The sequence below is a fragment of the Pogona vitticeps genome, chromosome 2 (genome assembly GCF_051106095.1).
Source record: "Pogona vitticeps strain Pit_001003342236 chromosome 2, PviZW2.1, whole genome shotgun sequence".
NCBI lineage: Eukaryota > Metazoa > Chordata > Lepidosauria > Squamata > Agamidae > Pogona > Pogona vitticeps.
In genome coordinates, this window is record NC_135784.1 from 267,765,277 (window position 1) to 267,780,540 (window position 15,264).

The window sequence follows — 15,264 nt, forward strand, 5'->3', positions numbered from 1 at the left end:
CTTGGCCTTCTGGATCGCGTAGACTATGGCCAGGCACTCCTTCTCCACGGTTGCCAAATGTCTCTCACCTTTCTGGAGTTTCCTACTCAGGTAGGACACTGGATGCTGGTCACCATTTTCATCCTCCTGGCAAAGAACTGCTCCTACCCCGCTGTTAGACGCATCGGTGTAGATGATGAACTCCCGGTCGAAGTCTGGAGCACGCAGCACTGGATAATTGATGAGCGCCTCCTTCAACCTCCGGAACGCCTCCTCACAGTCGCTGGTCCACGGGATGCGGTCATCAGCCTTCTTCCTCGTCAGATCGGTCAGCGGAGCCGCAATCTCGCTAAACCTCGGGATGAACTTTCTGTAGTAGCCCACCAACCCAAGAAATGATTTGACTTTTTTCTTGGTGTTGGGTCTGGGCCAATCACGAACTGCTTCTATCTTGGCCTCGAGGGGTTTTATCACTCCTCCCCCTACTATGTGACCCAAGTATTTTATTTCTGGGCTACCCAGCTGCAGTTTGTTCTCTTTGCAGAGCCTAGGCCAAGGCACTTCCTCCCCTGGGTTAAAGTGCCTCTCCCTGCCTTCCTGGTCATCCCAAGCTTTCTTTCTAACCTTTTGAGCTTGCAGGGTCTCTGCTGCTAGCTCTAGGTTTCTCTTTAGGTCATTTATCAAGGTGTCTATGTATGTCACAACGTCTTGTGGGTCATCCTGGGTGATCTGCTCCCAATTTTGTTTGATCAAATCAAGGGGCCCTTTCACCCTTCTCCCAAATAAAAGTTCAAACGGACTGAACCCGGTACTGGCTTGTGGCACTGATCGATAAGCAAACAAAAGGGATTGCAGCTTCTGGTCCCAATTGTTTGGATTCTCTGCCAAGTAAGCCCTAATCATGCGCATTAGAGTCCCATTGAACTTCTCAGTTAACCCATTACTTTCAGGGTGATAGGCAGTGGTTTCCTTGTGCTTAATTCCACAGATTTGCCATAACCGTTTCATGAGCTTCGATGTAAACGATGCGCCCAAATCTGTGATTATTTCTGAGGCAAATCCCATCCTGGACATATACCCCACCAAGGCATCTGCCACTGTGTTAGTTTCAATGTTAGTCAAGGGAATGGCTTCAGGGTACCTCGTGGCATGGTCCACAATGGTGAGAATGAACCTGTTCCCCCTCTTTGTGGCCTTGGGCAAAGGTCCCACAATATCCACCCCTATACATTTGAACGGAGTGTCAATCACAGGCAAAGGGCACAACTTTGCTTTGGTCCTGTCGCGGCTATTCCCCTGCCTTTGACACACATCACATTGTCTACAGAACTCCCTGATCTGCTTCCCTATGTCAGGCCAGTAAAAATTCTGTGTGATTCTCTGCTGTGTTTCGTTCACCCCTAAGTGCGCAGCAAACATGTCAGAGTGCCCCCTTTGTAAGATCATGGGGCGATACTTTTCAGGTACCACTAGCTGACTTCGGATCCCATCTCCCCCTTTTGAGATATTCCTCAGGGTCTCTCTATACAAAATCCCCTTTTTCTCTAGAAATCTCCCTGGGGTTTCAGGTGTTAGCTGGGCGTCAGTCACCTGTTCAAAACACTTTTGGAGAGTGGCGTCTGCCTTTTGCTCTTGGCCAAATCGGCTGTCTGTGGTTAAGGTTTCCACCACAGTTTCTGAACTCCCCTCTGCTTCCGTCTCTGGCTCATCATTACCCCCCTGAACTGTCCCCATGGTGGCTTGTGAACGTGTAATCACTAGCACCCGTTTCACATGTTCAGCCAGGTCATTTCCCACGAGCACGGCTGCTGGCAGAGTCGATGAAATCGCTAGCCGCCAAACTCCCCTCCAGCCTTGAAAGTTCACAGGTGCCTCCGCTACTGGCAGTGAGATCACCTGCCCCTCAATCCCTGCCACCTTCATGCTCTCATTTGGGATTATATATTCCCTAGGAATAATATCTGGATGGCACAGGGTCACCTGGGAACAAGTGTCCCTCAGCCCCCGATACTGATGGTCAAGTATTCCTACGTCCACCCCTGCTGTTTCAAACAACTGAGAATCTGTTCTCACGAGCAAGCAGCGCTTGACCTCCACAAGAGGACCATTTTCCTCAGCCTGATCAGCAGATGTAACTGTTCCAGATTGAGTAGCCATGGCAACAGGCTCCCTCAGTGACAAGGAGCTTTGCTCTTTCTGGACACAGAACACAGCTTTTGGCTTGGTTCCACTCGAATCCTGAGGCACAATTCCTTTTAGCTGCTTTAATTTCTCACACTCTGAGATTAGATGGCCCTTTCCCTGACAGAAATAACATTTTCTGCTATATTTTGAGTCTTTCTCATCTTGTTTTGGTTTTCCCTCCAAAATCTGAGGTCTTGGTTTCATGTCTGAGGGCTTCCCTTCACCATGGGCCCCTCCCCCTTGCTGGCTTTTCCCTGGTCCCTGAGAGTACTTGCTGTAGGTTTCTTTAGGTTTCCCCATCGATTTCCCCTCACCCAAGGGCTTTCTTATTTGGGAAATAAAATCTGCGATCTCGGCTGCTTCTGCCACAGATTCGGTTTCCTTTCCCTCACCTGGAATTTCAGTTCCCCATGCAGGACTGAATAGAACTGTTCCAGCGCTATCAAGTCTTTGAGCTGCTGAAAGGTCTCTGTCCCCTCCTGAGATAGCCATTTCTCTAGCAGCCTCACCAATTGGGCCCCCACTTGGGTAAAAGTCTGCTCTGGTTTCTTGGTGATTGACCTGAATCTTTGCCTCAGCTGTTCCGCATTTATTCCATGTCTGGCAAACACCAGTTTTTTAAACTCTGCAAAATCTTTCATCAGTTCCTGTGGCATCTCTGCATAGACTTCTGCCAGGCTGCCACTGATTAAAGATCGCATGATGGTCATCTTCTCAGTTTCCCTTACTGAGAAGTCCACAAACGCTCTTTCCACTAGGGAAAAGAACACCTCAGGACAATCTCCCTTGTGGTACACAGGGAATTTCTTCAGGTCAGCTTTAGACAATTGGCCTCCCTCAGAATCCCTAGTGTTATTATTGTTCTGATTCATCAGTTCCAGTTTTCTTAACTCAAACGCCATTCTTTCTTTTTCCAGAGCAATTTTCTCTCTCTCCCTCTCCATTCTTTCTTCTCTTTCCATTTTCTCTATTTCAAATTGCCTTTGTTTCTCTCTTTCCCTTTCCTCCATTTCCCTCACCCTCAGTTCATGCTGTTGGGCTATGAGCAATTTTCTGAGTTCTGGGTTCTGTTCTCCCGTGCTGTCACCTTGCACTGAGCCAAATTCATCCTCAGAACCTTGCTCAACCTGGGGGTCTTTCACTTCACCCATTTCTGCCATTTGGCTTCGAGTCAAGGGCATAATCCCCCCCCCCAGAACAGGGTGCTTTCAAAAGTCAAGCCTCAAAATAAAGCAACCACTTTTTTTTTCTTTTGCCTCAGAACCAGCTTTCTATAGATTACTGCTGTTCTTCAGCACTAACTTGCAACAGTTGCGAGCCAGAGTCTACCCCCCTCTGCTAGGCCTCGCAGCAGGCAGGCTAAATCACTGTTACTTTACAGTTTTGCCTCAGCTTTTTTCCCGCCAAAACAGGCTGCCTCAGAGCTCCCTAATCTAGTCCCCAGTTGGCACGTTCTTCCACTAGCGCACCTCCCCGTGAGGTACACCTAGAAGATTACCTACGCGCCTCAGATTGTCCCTGACTAGACCCCCCTTGCTCTGGGCACACTTGCCAAGGCTTTGCTGGACCACTGGACAACTGGACCAGTCGTATCCCACACGCTGGACACCAATCAATGTGACAAACCCAGACCTACTGGGATATGCCACACGTTAACTAAGCTGCCACCAACCATTCCCTATAAGAAGTCACACAGACCAGGGATAGATTTTTAACAAATAAAAGAACAAGGTTTATTAAATAACACACAGGAAAAATAAAAGGATCAAGTGAATAAGATACAGTAACGTGGCTTAGTCTCAATCATACATACACACAGTTTGGTTCACACAGAACACTTAACTTGAAGCACAGACCCTGAACCTATCAGTTCTGGCTAACCATACAGACACCTGAACCTATCAGGTTGGTACTGACTGACACACAGTAGTACCCTGTCTGACACACAGACTCCCACTCAAGCTTCTTCTCTCAGCTTTTCCTCCAGCTTCTCCTAACTTCTCCACACATATATATACAGTACAGCCCCTCCTCCTGATGTCCCGCCTTCCGCTCCCCATAGGATGGAACTTTCCCTCCAAACCCATGACAGACAGGTAACATCAGTGCTGTATGCTGTCCCTTATTTGCCAATGTATCACAAATAGTAACTTTTGTCAAAGTTGTAAAACGTTCTGCACATTGTTAGATAATTGATGGAAAACAGAGGAGAGCTCCTTGTTTAGGTAACATTATTCTCTTAATGGTCATAATTGCGAATGTTCGCTTGCAGCTTTGACAAATGCTTCTCACTACCTGAAGTACAATCTCAGACTATGTGGAATCCTGATTCTTGGGAAAGCTGAGTATCTGCCTTGCTTGCAAATGTTAAAGGGACACGAGACTTGTGGGTAGAGGGGAAGGTAGTAAGAAAAGAGGTAATGAGGACGCACAAAATGCATTCAATTAATAGAATTGGAGAACTGGCCCAAGGGTCATCCAACTGGGTTGTGCGTAGTGTCCGAAAACCCAACTGTCTTCTATTCATAAAGTTGAACCAAGAGCTTTTTGAACTGGAAATTTATAATGTGTGTATATATTGGTCAAGTCTTTCATGCTTCATCATACAAATTGGGCAAATACCAAATAATCTGAGAATATGCAAATATGGCTACTGGCATTTAGGGGATTAAAATATGGCAGGGAAACCTATTATTCAGGAAAGGGTGGAGAAGAGTGTTAGAAGACAGAAAGGCAGAATGAACACTGAAGTGGAGAGAAGGAAAGAAAGAAGTATGTGGTGGGAGAGCATAAACAGAAGGAAAGAATAAAATTGAGGGGGGGACTGAGAGAGGGGCTTCTAACCATAGGAAGTTAATACAGGCTGAATGATTACCTGGGTAGAGGAAGAAAAGGACCTGTTTGGAAGAAATGAAGAGGGGAATAAAAGAAACAGGCAAAGGAGCTTCTAACAGATTTCATGGAGTACCAGGAAAGGGAGAAAAAAACAGCACCAGAAAAGAAAAGTCACAAGGTGGGAGAAGAGCAAGTCAGCACTGAACTGGGATTGATGGGTTTTCAACCTATGCATCATTGAGTAGGTTGGGTAGTAGCTCATTTATCTAATCCAGTGGTTCCCAAACCTTTTCAACTTGTGACTCTCTTGACCTACTGGCCAATAGGTCCCCCAATACACTAATTTTGAGGGCGGGGGGAAGGAGAAGGGAAGCCCTGCCTGAGTAGTACTTCTGCAGATTCTGCTGTGTCCTTGGCTGGGTTTGGTGGCACCTTGGGATATCATGGCACACAGTTCGGGAACCACTGCTCTAATTTTAGTATCTTAGAACAGCAGAGCTGGAAGGGATCCTATGGATCATCAAGTCCAGCCCCTGTCGAGGAAGTACAGAGGGGAATCAAACACCCAACCTCTGGCTCCAAAGACAGATACCTAAACCACTGAGCTATCCAGCAATTCTGTGGAACCACTTCTGTGCAAACTGGGTTTCAGGCAGCCAATGCATTATTTACCTAGTTCTTTCCCACGAGCAGGCAGGGTACCTTGCCTTCTTGAACACAAGCAACAGCCCTGATTCTTGCTGGTGCAGAGATGACCCACAAGCAAGAACCTCTCCTATGCAGGCAAACCACTTTCCATGTGTAGCTGATGACAGAGGGGGGTTGGGCACTGGTCATTTGTTGGACAAGTAATGCCTGATTGAGCCTTGAGTCCTTCCTTATATACATTTATTTATTTATTTATTTGTTTGTTTGTTTGTCTGTCTGTCTGTCTGTCTGTCTGTCTGTCTGCCTGCCTGCCTGCCTGCCTGCCTGCCTGCCTGCCTGCCTGCCTGCCTGCCTGCCTGTCTGTCTGTCTGTCTGTCTGTCTGTCTATTTGTTTAAAAAAGTCTATACTGCCATTATTTGTGCTAGACACTGCTCTGGGTGGTTTACATCAAAGAGGCAACCGAAGAAATATAGTGACTCAAACAAGACATTATATCATCACTAATAACCTACAGTGACCTCCGTGATGCAGGGTATCTGACAACAAAAACAATGATATGATTATTCCAGGTACCCTACATGTCATTTTTTTTGACTTTATGTATGTGACATTTATTTTTGAGTTCTGATACTCTGGAATATTGTATGAAATTTTACAGTCATGACTCAAATGGATCACCAGAGCAAAACAAAATTATGCTGGCTTCTATCAGCTGAAGCTAGGGTGCTATTTTCAATTTTGCTTGGTGAAAAACCTCTAGACATGCATTTTTCATTCCATATATAGAAAGAGCAAGAAGAAAGACCCACAGTGTTTTGCTTATGCGAACATCTTTTATATAATCTGCTGGCAACCCCTGGGAGATTAGTTTCATTTTTTCCTCTTGAAATGTGGATCAAGTGCTATCACCACCATATGGTTTTCAGCTTTACCATTTCTCAGACGCTCCATATCAGGATAAGAGCTGTATCTTCTGGCAAAACTGCAGAAAAAGTTTTCCTGCCTTCAAATAAAATCTGAAACTTCTTAGTGAGGGAGTCTGGGACAGCCATCAAAACTACAAAATACATTGCAACATTTGCTGTTCTGCTTGTTTGGAGTTGGAGGGGGAAGCAGTGCCACTGAATGTGAATTTCTGAATGCAAAAATGTGTTTTAGAGTGCTATAATATTCAGAAGAAACAGACAACTCTTATAAGCCTTCGGCTCTTGTCTCATATTTCATTGCCCCTCCAGCCTCTTCCCACTTAGCCATCTCCCAAACTCATCTCCTTTCCTTCAACCCTACTTACTGAAAATGATCTGGCAGCAACAAATTACAAGATACAGGGAAGAGTATAAATAGTCCATGAAAAATGTAAAACAAAAAGTGTGCTGCTTATATACGTCCCCATAATGCTTAAAGCACTCTCTGGGCTGTTTACAATTTAATTACGCAGGCTACACATTGCCTCCCCAGAAAGTTGGATACTCAATTTACCAGCCTCAGAAGGATGGAAGGCTGAACCTTTAGTTGGTTACCTAGGATTGAAGCTGGGTGGTGAATAGAGTTCTGGCTGCAGTACTGCAGTTTAACAACCACTGTGCCATAAGGCTCCTTTGTAATTTCCCCAAGGGCTACTACGGAGAGGAGAACTAGGGAGAGACCTCCGTTCCTTCCCTCCCTCTGTGGCTTGATGCTGTTCCACCAGGGCTGAAGAAGAACCACATCAGCAACACAGTAAATTTGGTGCAAAGTGGGAGGAGATCTGGGGACTCAACAGAAAGGCACAGTTGGTTGAACTAATACAGAAGCTGAACTACTTTCTAATTGTCTGAAAAATATTTCATGAGCTGGTCTGATATAAGTCAACTGGAACTTATCTAATGTTGATGAAAACTAAGAGAAAACATTCTAAAGAATAGCATGGACTAACAATATAGTGTAGGTACACTACTATAGTGTAGTGTAGTATAGTGAAAAATACATCATGTGAAAAGGTCAACGAACTCAACCCAGCCACAAGGGCCAGGGATGATTGCACAAAAAAGACCAGCTAATGACACCCATCAATCACAGTAATAGATAATCTCTCCCCCCTTATCACAACAAAAAACAGGCTGATCACCCTATCTCCTGAACAAAGGAAAAAGCTGTTCCCATAGCTATAAATACTCAACTATCCAACAAACAGCCACAGAGCATGGACAGAGTTCCTACTCCAGTCCTCTGAAGATGCCGGCCACAGAGACTGGCGAAACGTCAGGAAAAACAACCTTCAGAACACGGCCAAAGAACCTGAAAAACCCACAACAACCAATAGTGTAGGTATGTTTGGCTCTACTGGTTTCTAAGCATAATTCAAGATGGTGGCTTCTAATACATTTTATCTCATCAATGAAGTATTTAGGGACAACACATTTTTACAGGAAGCACAGTGATGCAGCATATATGTTACATTTATATAGCTTCAGGTGTATCTCTAAGCTTTGCACTTAGAAGATTTTAATCTCAGGGTAGGAAAAATGTCTGTCTGGATGTGAATAAGAGAAAACGCAGACAGGAAATTCATGACTGGGGCCAGTGACAGGGAACACATAGCCATCTTCTTCCTACTGGTCCATTTAAAGGCACAATTCAAAGTGTTGGTTATTATGAATTAGGAATCCTTTTATGACTTGGGTCCAGATTATCTAAAAGATGCTACTCTTGCATACAAGCTTGGAGGGGTTTTTCTCACAGTCCTGCCACCTTCAGATACTCAAGAGGATTCATGAGAGGGCTTTTTTGGTGTCCTAGCACAGGATCTAGAACTCCTTGCCAAGAGAGTTAGACATGCTCCCACTCTGCTTTTCTTCCAGCACCAGACTAAGACCGTTTTTTAAAAAGTCAGGTCTTCAGCAATTAAGAGCCTCCAATTTTAAGATCTCAGCTGATACACTGGCTTTCATTGTTTCCAGGTAAATTATTGTCACTATTTTTAATTAAGTGATTTTAAAGTGATTTAATCTTAATTACATTTTAACTATGTAATTGAATTTAATTCAATTATATGTTGTACTGTGCTTAATAAAGTTGTAGGTAAAGCTAGTTTTTAATGTGCTTCTGTAATACCATTAACACACAAAGGAGAAAATAATGAAAGCTATGGAATGTGATGACAACAGGTGACCTTCTGGGCATATATGACTATTTTACTCCTGGTGCAAGAATGAAAAATCATTCATCAAAATTAAATAGTGTTTTTGTGGTAGCTATAGGTGTTCGTGGGAACATTAAAAAGCATTTTGTATATTATAGATTGCCATTATCTGTTTGCTACCAGGATGGACATCTTAAAACTTAAAAGTATTTTCTCATTTTGCTTTGACCATTGAGTGCTTGGTTTCTTCTTAAGCATCAGGGTCTACACTTTGAAGTGAGTAGTGAAAAGAAATCCTATAGATGTATTAGAATTTAGAAAAGTAACTTTGTCCTTTATTATGCTGCTCTCTCTATTACGAATGCTAGTCAGTTGTTTTGTATGGTTTTCTGCTGTTGGTGGACAGCCGTGTCTTGCATGAGTTCTGTTTTTCCAACTGGCCCACCATTACAGTCTCCTGAGTAGCTCAGATTACATTAACACGCAATATTCTCACCTCCAGCATGTATAAATGTAGAGAGGTCATATACTGTGAGAACTTGTTATACCCATCTGCCAAGAACAGATGGAGAAGCTATTCATAGGCACTATTATATAGCTCATCCCATCCAAGACATTTTGATTTTAAGGCACTTTTTGTCAGGTTGGTAATGTTACTAATTCAACCAGGCTAAAATTATCATGTTCAAATGAAAGAATGTGAATAGGAAAAGGAAAAAGAACATATAAACACCATTATAATCAAATGAATGGTATGTAGGAGATGTGGGGAGGAACTAGAGTGCTTGAGAGGAAAAATAAAAGTTTAGTAAGTTTGTCAAACAAGCTGACTGGAGACCTCAGTGAGATGAAGCATCTGACTGCAGAGTCAGGGGTCTGGAATTTGATTCCCCACAGAGCCTTGTAGGAGAAAAGCCAGCCTGTGTTGTTCTTGGGCAAGCCACTTGCTCCCATAGAGCCCCCAGGAGGGAGTGGTAAAGCATTTCTGCTTCTTCATAGAAAACCCTGGAAAAGACTTCCTTAAGTCAGAATCAACTTGACAACATGTTGTTGTTGTTGTTGTTGTTGTTGTTGTTGTTGTTGTTGTTGTTGTTGTTGTTGTTGTTGTTGTTGTTGTTTCTTTATTCATATCAGAGTGTTACACAATTCAGAATATGGATGTACATGAAACAAAGGCAAACTCAAAAACCAATTAAAATGTCAAGACAATCAGACTAGTTTTGACCAGAAGAAGTCAGAACTTGAATGGTGTTCAGAAACTTTTCCTCAACTCCAACCATCATCCAGGGGGTCAGTGTCAATGAAATGGGTGGGTTTGGTGCTGATCCAGGGCAATGCTCCTGGAAGAGAAGGGTTTGCCACCTGCCTGCCATTGCCCAGGAGATACCTGAGTGTACTTGCAATGCTTGACAACATGTTCTTATTATTGTCCAAGTCCTTAAATTAGGAGTGGTGAATATGTGGCTCTCCAGCTCTTACTGGACTGCAAATTTCATCATCTCTAGTCATTATATTCACTGAGGTGCTTTGTTTTTCATATTCCTCATACTATTATATATGGACTGATTCACAGCCACTAGTACACTGTGGTTGTTTGCTTCCCTTTGGTCAGGTTTCCAGTGTTGCAACATTAACATCTATGAGTGGGTCATGCAGATCATGTGATTGTTCTCCACACAATTTCCAATGTTTGTCAAGGAGTATACTTTCTAATCTGCATAGTTTCAATTGAGATATTCTTGTGTTACCGTACTGCAACCCTAAAACTGCAGGAGTGGGAATCATGGTGGTTACCGATTCAAGTCATCTTCTTTCATGAGTTTATTGATGAATCTGCAGAGAATGCTGGAAAGGTGGTTTTCAACATGTCTAATTCTGGAACAGCTTATGCCCTAATTTATATTAGATACTAAATTTGGGCTTTCATCTCTAATTTGTAATTAGCAATGCAAGGTAGAGAATCCCAGAATATTTACAAGTGTTTTATTAATGAGAAAAAACAACAGTTCTTAATTATTATATAATAAAATTGCATTTCAGAAAATCTGAATGGGTGAGGAATTGTCAATAACACATTTTTTCAACCCCTGCATTATAATTTGCCCATCTTGGACTCCCAGAGAAGTGACTTGATTCCAGTGGATAACTAAGAACCAAGATCTCACCCATGCACAGATCAAGATAACGGAGCAGGAAGTGCTTGAGCAGGTGTGGCAACTGAAAGGAAGAATGTGTATTTCGAAGCTTAAAGTTAATGCCTCCCAAAATACATGAGGCCATGTTCAGATTTTCCTACACAAGATTCAAAAATCTTGATTCTTAGGCTGATCACCCAAACATTACCAGGGAAAGGGAACTTAGTATTCATAGGTTAGCTACCAAATATGTTTTCCTCTTTTTTTCAAATAAAACAGCATAGCATATGTATAATATAATTTTATATTGGTATAATATATAATATCAACTTTTGGACTTTTCAAAAAGGTCTTCTTGCATTCTTTCCTTCTATAGAAACAGTGTTAAGGAGACACAGACTGAATGAGACAGCCATTATTCAGTGCCAGTGGGCAGATATGTTTCTTGTGCTCTTTTCTGCTTCAAGCCACATAGGTTGCATTGCCTCTTACTTTCTTAAATGTTATGTGAATGCAGCCTAACAGAGTACAGTTACAGACAAAACATGATTGTGAAGTAATAAGCATTCCATAGGTTCTGTGCTGCATGTATTTCACTGGGATGATCTGAGAAAGCTTCCTAAACTAATAGGCTAGCCCGTGTCTCTCCTGGGCTCAGTAGATCCACGACTGAAGTATCAAGGTGGCACTATAACATATGCAAGTGCTAATGTATAGAGTGGAAATATGTAATCAAGCCAAGGTATGCGGTATGAAGGTAACATTCATGACCTGCACTGCTGACCACCCCCATTTGCTCACAAAATCCACAAAGTTTTAGGTACACCAGAAATCAGAAATACTGAAGGTAACCCAGTGACACAAGACATACACATGTGCATTATTCCAATGGGCAAACACCTTTTGGAGCATAACTTCATGGACCCTAATGGAGGGAGGTTCTCCTGGCTTGCTCAACCATGTGTAAGAAATTGTGTGGACAGTTTCTATTGTGCCCAAGGGCATTCAGCCTAATTAATGGGGTTGATAGTTGTTAGGGGCACTGCATATGAAGATGTAGCCTGAAAGGCTGCAAAACATTTGAAATTTCAGAGGGACATGTTTATATGCCTTATTATTATACAAAGAATCTGTGGGAAATAGCAGAGTCAGCACATTTACAAATAAAGAGAAACAGTTGAGTGGAACTTCAGGAATAGTTTTTTAAATGTTTTTAGTAAATGTCACTAAATGCCCATTTAAATAATTTCATGTGAAAACAAGATAAAAAAAATCAAGGAGAAACAGTTAAGAATTCTGGAAAATAAGATTCTACAAAGCTAGAATTACAAATTTGAAAAACTTGATTGTGTTTCTTCTGAAGAGAGGATTATGTTGTTTGCAGGCTTTGGCCATCCAGATGTTTTAGTTTTCAACTTCCAGGAGTACACTTCACCAGCATAGCCAATGGTCAAGGGTTGTGGGGGCTGAGACTCTAAGCATTTGGAGAAGCAAAGAGAACAGTTATCTTAGTCCATAGGTCCAGTTCATGTGGGAGATAAATCTCTACTACTCAACACCACTAGATGAACAGATGAAGATGTTAACTGGTGCTTCAATACATTGTGTGAATGTTAATTCTCTTTAGACAACTCTTTAGAATCCTTCAAAACGTGGGCCTCTTGATCGCACCATAAATTAGACATGAATAACTTGTAGACATGCTGTTGCATTCAGAACTTCAGCTGAATGTGTGATAGATGAAATCCTGATTTCCTACCTGCATACATTAGCTGATCAAGACTTTTAATTAAATACCAGAATGGTTGGCTACAATCCTCAACTGCTTTGCTGATGCCATGTTTTGGTGGAGTTGGACAAGATGCCCTAAATGGATTTATACTGTCCAAGCCCAGAATCATATTGTCCCAGTGGTTAGGACAGAAATAGGAATGGCAGCATCATAGGAATCAGCAGAAAAAGTACAGGGGAAGGAAAGCTGAGTTGGGGAATCCACAGCCTCCCCTTCTCCACTTTTCAGCTGTACTGCAGTGACTAGAACAGCAACAAAGTGTGCTCAGGGAATTACGTGGAAAGTGAGGTTTGAATGGAGAGGGCTATTCCTTTGGAAAGTGCTGCTCCAAGTCAAATGTTTTGAGATTATGTCTCTAGGCTGAGCCACCTTTTTTCAACCCTCACCCTTCCCAATAATTGGCTTTAGCTGAAAGCTCCAACAGAATCACAGAATTGTACAGCTGCTAGGTACACCAAGCTGGAAATCAAGCCCTATGAGGAAAGACTGAAAGAACTGGGCATGCTGAACCTTGAGAAAAGATGACTGATGGGAGATATAATAGCAGTTTTCAAATACTTGAAAGGCTGTGATACAGAGAGGGGCACGTTCTCTTGTTAGTCATCCCAGAATTCAAAACATGCAACAATGAACTCAAGTTACAGGGAGCCAGATTTGGGCTGAATATCAGGAAAAACTTTACATTTATTTATTTATTTATTTTATTTATATCCCGCCTATCTAGTCAATAGACCACTCTAGGCGGCTTTTAGAGCTTTTAGAGCAGTATGGCAATGGAAGCAATTACCTCGAGAACTGGTGGGTGATCCAACACTGGAGGCATTCAAGAAAATTTAGATAACCACCTGGCAGATATCCTTTGATTTGTATTCCTGCATTGAGCAGGGATTTTGGACTCAATGGCCTTATAGGCCCCTTCCAACTCCATTCTTCTATGAGTCTATGATCATTTAGTCTAACTCTATGCTAGTGCAGAAATCCACAGCTAAAGCATTCCTGATACACTGCCTCTCCAACCTCAGCTTAAAAACCTCCATCGAAGAGAGCCTATCACCTTCTCAGACATCCCATTCCACTGCTGAACACTCTTACTGTTGGGAAATTCTTCCCAATGTGTCATCGGAAATCGTTCTTGTAATTTGAATCTGTAAATTCAGGTCCAACAGATTAGCTTGGCTAATGCCTGAACATTCCCCAGGCCCCACAAGAGTACTACAGAAACTAATAGACCTCCCAAGAAAAATCAGAAGCCTGTGTTCTTCACAGCGGCATTTATCCCAATAAAAGGAAAAAAAAAATGTCAGATAGTCAGATCAAAATTCATCTGAATATCAAAGTATAAGTGTTTTCATTGTTGCAATAATTCCAGGCAACATTAGCATGTCTATTCCTACAAGCTTTATTTATCTATATTGTTTCTTTTTTCCATAAGAACAAAATAATTCAAAAAGTAACACGTCAAAATATATTGAAGACAGCCTTACAGCTATAAAGAAACTATAGGCTTAAATATTAAAAATACACATTTGCAGTTTATAAGAAGTTGCATGTGTGATTTTCATCCAAAAGTCTTACAATGACGAGAAGTTACAGACATTCAAATAGAAAATTTAAGCTATAGGCAGAAACTCATATAAAAATAATGAAGCTTGTAGCCTAAAAGAGGCAAATATATAAACAAAATACAGAGAATACATTTCTTAAAATGAAGTTCTTAAAATTAAATGTAAAATATATTATTTGGATTTTTAACATATTAAGAAGACTCGCGGAAAAATAATACAATTGTACATGCTCACCCAGCCAGTTAAAAATATACCAGTTAAAATATATGGAGGAAAATCCAAGATTCTCGGTATTGTTGGCATTTGGAAATGAAGCATGCTGCTCTGCTGTTACATGATGATTATTCTTTTGTGCCTGAAGTGGTGTGGAGTTGAGATGATGTGACGAATGCCTTGTTTGCGTGTGACCTATATCCACATATTGATAACTCTTACCAATTGTTTTCCTTTCTAACTATAAACATACCTTATCTGCAGGTTTTGTAATCCCAAATACTTAAAATTCTAAGAATACCCTTTTCAATAGTTGTTTTTGCATATATAACTTTAATGGTCTGTAATCTACAGTCTAACATGCTGTCCTTATACTGATGATGCATTTTGGCTAATAATTTTTGCAGAATTTATATGTTCATAGAACTGTAGCATCAAAGATATGAAAATCTAAATTCATAAGACTTGGATATTGTAATGCAAAGGTATTAAAACTACTATGAGTCCCAACTGTTAGATAGCATACATCATCTCTTATTTACAAGTCATAACAAAAACATCATTAAACTCTCAGGATGGTTTATAATCCATTGACCTTGCTCAGCCAGAGCTGGCTAATTGTTTTGGTACACTTCTTTTTTTGTTGCATTGACTATAATTGTATTTTGAACACACTTTCATTTTCAAAACAGCTTTTTCTATACTCCTTTAATAATTATTTTACACTCATATACAATATTTCAAACACTGACAGAACCCTCTGGAGCAGCAGAAAACCAATGGTTTTTGTT

At 41.6% G+C, this 15,264-nt stretch overlaps 1 protein-coding gene across 1 annotated transcript in view; it reads right to left on the reverse strand.

The window, feature by feature from the left end:
• Positions 1–3,869: 3,869 nt before the first annotated feature.
• Positions 3,870–15,264, reverse strand: part of LOC144587040 (uncharacterized) — a 267,288-nt gene continuing 255,893 nt past the window's right edge. Inside the window, exon 2 of the mRNA XM_078386362.1 lies at positions 3,870–4,055. The gene's annotated coding sequence lies outside the window, so the exon portion shown is untranslated. The remainder of the gene's footprint in view (positions 4,056–15,264) is intronic.